The sequence below is a fragment of the Macadamia integrifolia genome, chromosome 11 (assembly GCF_013358625.1).
Source record: "Macadamia integrifolia cultivar HAES 741 chromosome 11, SCU_Mint_v3, whole genome shotgun sequence".
Lineage (NCBI taxonomy): Eukaryota > Viridiplantae > Streptophyta > Magnoliopsida > Proteales > Proteaceae > Macadamia > Macadamia integrifolia.
In genome coordinates, this window is record NC_056567.1 from 24,974,593 (window position 1) to 24,980,341 (window position 5,749).

A 5,749-nucleotide genomic window follows, 5' to 3' on the forward strand; every position below is an offset into this window, starting at 1 on the left:
AAACCACACGATCATGTAACATTCTTTTTCCCAATAAAAATATAAAATGAACTAATCCAAGACTAATGTTAGGGGGATTAGTTCCCATTATAAATTACTATATAGAGAATCTTAGACCAAACGAGAAAGTCTCCATCTTCATTCTTCCCTTCCATTTCCAAACCTAAAATAATGAACATAAAAAGAGGGCAGTTTCTCCACCGTCATCCATCCATGGTCAACATCCAAATGATCCGGAAATTGACCTGACTCAATAATAGCTACCCTCTGATGGTGATGTTTGGAGAACAATTGTGACTTTCACAATTATTTTTCTAATAATTTTGGTCAACAACTATGGTCTAAGTCTAAAACACCGGCTGCTCTTAGTGATTCTTCAAAAATTGGAATGATTCTTGGGAAGTTCAAACTTTTTTACTTTCTCTACCCAAAATATTTATGAGAAGAGAGGAATCCAAATAGTGCCTTGCAAAGGTATCAAAATAAGTACCAAAATCCCAAATAGTGCCTTGCAAAGGTATCAAAATAAGTACCAAAATCCCAAGAGTTAGGGTGTAGATCACCCGTCTTAGATAAAGTAGAAACCCCCTCAATCGAACAAGCAACAATCAAATAGGCCAACTAGCGCAAGTTTTGAACTCAAAGATTATTTCTCTAAAGCGAGACTCCATCACTGACTAATCGCAGCTGTTTTCTTGTTCCCTATAATTGATTGTTTTCACAAGTTAGCCTTTTGCTCATTAGAAAGGGGATTTCAAAGAGAGCATAGGCTTACAAAAGAAAGACTATTTTCGAGGTCCTTCTCTTGCTGCTTCTTTCTGAATGAAAGGATGAAGATTTTATTTTCTTTCAACCCACATTTGCTTTTACTAGCCAAGAAGATGGGATAATAAGGGGTTATGTTTATTCTACCTTTGAACCTCCAACTGAGTTAGTTAGACAGACCGAATCTAATCAAACTTGAATTGATTCATTATTGGACCGGCTTTTGATTTGTGGTATTATAAAACTAGTTGAAAATTGGACTGAAATTGAAGTCGGACCAAATTTAAACCAGACCAAACCGAATCTAATATTGAACTTGATAAGAGAAAATCGACATAAATAAAATCGACATAAATCAAACCCAAACAAAACCGAAACCTATCATTCCCTTATTGGGCTAACTTTGGGTTTGGCCTAGCTAGTTCAATCCGACCACACCCCTAGCCAGATCCCTTATTGGGCCGAACAAGAACTGGCTTCGTTCAATGTTGTCAGATGAATCGATTTACACCTTTAGCGGAAAAAGTAAGAATCAAGAAACTATATATCATTAGTAAAGAAGGTTCTATTTCGGCCAATATTGAACATTTTTTGTGCCAAGACTCACCCTAGGCTTAGATAGGGGCCGGACAAGGGACCCATGAGGGTCAGCAAAGGGAGTCCACATCCTCTGCAGTGAGTGATGAGGTGCAATAAGCATTGGATGACTAAGTGCATCTAGACACGAAGCCCCAAAGAGTTCATTGCATAGGTGTAGTGGGTGGCAAACAAATTTCACACCAGCAAAGGGGGGCATTGGCACACACATACTGCTAACTATTAATCTACTTATTATTATATCAAGAAAGGTGGGGATAGAAAGGATTGAACCTTAACCTTTGACATTCCTTAGACTTTTACATTAGAGCCCACCTACCTAGTCGCTTGCCACTGAGCATAATATTCATCCCTAGAGTTGATTGGTTCAATCATATTAGAATCATTTAGGTTAATCACGTGTTCAATCGCTATGTCGATTAAACCAATTCATATCAGAATTGATTGCAATCAGTTATGATTCCGATCGATCCAAAGTAAAAAAATTGTATTGCATTTCTTGGGTTAGGGTAGAATCTGACTGATTCCAATCAATTCTTAGCCAATTCTAACACAATCCGGATTGAAATTGGCTATGATTCCACTTTTAAAAACCCTAATATTAGACTTTTAGTATCCTTAATAGGGTTTTAGTACACGGTATCAGTACCAATTAGTTGTAGTCAATATCAATAAAATTGTCGATACTATTACAGATAGGCCGCATTGAATAATCGAAAATGCATAAAAAGGGGGAAGGGGAGAAAGAACCCTACAAGTTTAGTGTTGCCCACGCCCAAACATAACCAGGCACGAAAAGATCATGATACCCCCATCCCATGTGCTAAAGATACTCCCACTCGTCTTGCCAGTGTCTCTGAGCGCTAGTGTTCTCTATGCCAAATTGATAGAGTTCTTTCTCCCAAGAAAGTTTTTTGTCCGGAAATATAGCTTCCACACTAGCGTCCATCTCTTTCTCCTGCCACTGTAAATGATCACCTTATCTTCCATAATTGAACTAAATGAGAGGCATTAATTGACTCTTAAGCAAGCATAGAAATCACATTCCTGGACAGAAAACACTTTCCTAAAATATTTTTAACAGGTACCACAATCGACACGTATCAGTTAAGAATACCAATGCCTAAAACAGTGATCCCAATAAAACAAACAAAATAGAGTTGTAAATACCTAAACAGGTTAGTATTTTATTTTTATTTATTTATTTATTTTTAATTTATGAGCGTTTAAAAAAAAAATCCCTAGCCACAAAACGGATTATTCCATCCACGTCAGAGAATTTTGGCTTTATTTAGCACTGAATTGACTGATGATGTATGCATGGATGCCTTGGGCATGCGGTGATATTTAAAAGGTACGGATAATAACCCATAAGGCATAAGGTATATATATATATATATATATATCCATGCCCATGTCATCCTCCCCATCATCACATGTCTTGGCTTCACTACCATCTCTCTGGGTTTGCCGCCCCTCGCCCACCTGACGGCTGTGTATGGGAAAAAATCGTCTGCAATTTCGATCTTGTACAATTCCGTGTAATACCACCTTCAGGCGGTGACATGGATATTGATACCAATACAATGGTTCAGATCTGGTATAATTAATAAAACATTAAATCAGTGAAGAGGCATTTAAATCAGATCTGGACCATTGTATTGGTATCAATACACGTGTCACCGCCTGAAGGTGGTATTACACGGAATTGTACGAGATTGGAATTGCAGACGATTTCAACCCCTGCGTGGAAAAAAATCGTCTGCAATTCCGATCTCGTACAATTTCATGAAATACCACCTTCAGGGGGTGACACGTGTATTGATACCAATGCAATGGTCCAGATCTGATTTAAATGCCTCTTCATTGATTTAATATTTTATTAATTGTACCAGATCTGGACCATTGTATTGGTATCAATACACGTGTCACCGCCTGAAGGTGGTATACAGAATTGTACGAGATCGGAATTGCAGATGATTTCAACCCCCCCTGCGTATGTCATCCCAAATGGCATATCTCCCTGCCCATGGTTTAAGAACCCGCAGAAAGCTGGAATACAATAAACGGGACCGGTCTCCTAAATCTGTGTCAATCGGTTCGGTTTCAATTATTTGGTTTGATTTTGGTTTGATGTAAGATATAAAATATAGAATTCAAAATTGAATCTTTAATTTGATTTAATTTTTTATTTTTATTCGGTTTCATATTGTGTTTCTTATTTAGTTTTTATTCGGTTTCAAATTAAGTTTAAGTTCCCCTTTAGGTCTTTGGCCGAATTTTGCATTGTCATAAAAAATCTTTATTTGTTACGGTCATCATCCATCAAACTTTTATCAAACATAGATACAATGATTGAAATTGTAAAAAAGAATATAATTTCACTCGGTTCTTTATTCAATTTGAAAATAAATAATTCTATTAGGTTTAACAATTTTAGGTATGGAATTGAATCGAACAAAACTGGTAAAAGATTCTAACTATTGAAACCAAAACCAAACCGATTTACTTTGAATCAGTTTGGTTCAAGTTTAAAAGGGCATTTTTGCTTTCGATTTTAAATTGACACCCTTAAATTGAAGTAAGGATGTGAATTTGAAATTGAACCGTTCATCGAAACCACAAAACCGTTTAGTAAATAGTTCGGTTCTAGTTTCAATTTTAAGACCGATTAGTTAAATGGGTTGGGGCGGTTTTAACCATTTAACTCATTGGTTTCAAATTGAATTGACACCGTGAAAATCGAACCATTAAACGGTCAAAACTTATCCGATAACCCATATAACATATTACATATTTGGTTGTTTTAACAAAACATAATGATCTAATTTCTGGGAGAATTAAGGACCATAGAGGTTGGCCAATAGTTTATTCAATAATTTACTCTTATTATGTAGTTATGTAGTTAAATCCTTGCTTGTTCGATGCCTCATTTAATTTGATACAAGATTGAAGCGTTTATCAACATAAGTAAACTTTAGTAAGCATGTGAATAAACTAGCGAATCGATTACTAACCGTTTAGAAACCGTATGGAATAAACTGTGATCAAAACCATTTAAAACCGTGAAATTGACACCGTTTAAAAACCATGGAACCAAAGCCGTTTACTAAACAGTTGCGATTTCAAAAAGTGCAACCGTTTAATAAATGGTGCAGTTTTGGTTTCAACCAAATAAATGTAAACAAACTGAACCGCACCATATACACTGAAACTAAACCGATTAACACAATCTAAGGCATGGTTTTAGTCATGGTATCAATCAATTTTTATTAGTTTTTTATTTCGATTTTAAATTGACCCTCTTAGGGGCCGTTTGATAACACTGTGGGAGAATATTTTTGGTGTTTTTCTATTCTGCGGGAATGCAAATAGAACAGAAATATGTTTGACACGTCCGGTTCATTTTTGTATTCCTCCGGAATGAACCAATGAAAAAGAATGACTAAAGAATACATTGCAAGAGTATAAAAATGTTACTTTTCTATTTTTTTACAAACTTAAAAGAACAAAACCATTCAAAACCCCACGACCCCTTTTCTACAATTCACGATCAACAACCCATTTTCTGCAATAGGTTCTCACTCTCTCAGTCGCCGCTTCCCTGCCTCTCTCTCGGTCGTAGGTTGGTTGCCGCTTCCCTGTTTTACAAAGGATATTCTCTGTTTTACCTTTCGGTGCTTGTTATTGGTTAGATTTTTTCGTTTTTCCCCTTTGAATCATATAGTTGTTTACATCTGAAGAGGGAGAAAGGCTTGGACTACTTCAATTCGTAAGGAAGAGAGATGTAATCCGAACGTCGAATCTCTCTGCAGCTATCTATTGAGCATTATTTTCGAAGGGAGAAGATCAAAGGAGGATCCTGATGGCTATGTAATCACATGGAGATTAGATAAGCATACAATACAATTTTACACAGACAAGAACAATGTACCTGAATCCATGAACAATAATAACTCCTCGAATCTCTTCTCGTATGTTCCTCGTACAACACGATCAATGTTGGTCTGGTCTACCCTCTTTCCCTTTTGCTTTTGGTCGTTAGTCACACTTAATGGGTCAGTGATAACTACATATAGGGGTGAGGGTAGGGACCAACCCTGCAATAAAATTAGGGTTTCCTCCCCATTAAGGATACAATACCTTAGGTCCACAAATAGTAATAAATATTTCATACCATTAAGGTGTGCTAATAGAATCCAATATCTCCATAGAGATCACTTACCAATAATATTGGATTCTTTCTGCTTACTCCATCTTTAGTCAACACCACTAAACCGATTTTGGAAACAAATCTTTGACTATGCTAGCCCACCTAATAGAAAATCTTACAATCTCCCACTTGGGTAGCATATGTCACAAGTTTTAGATTTTAAAATTTATTTAA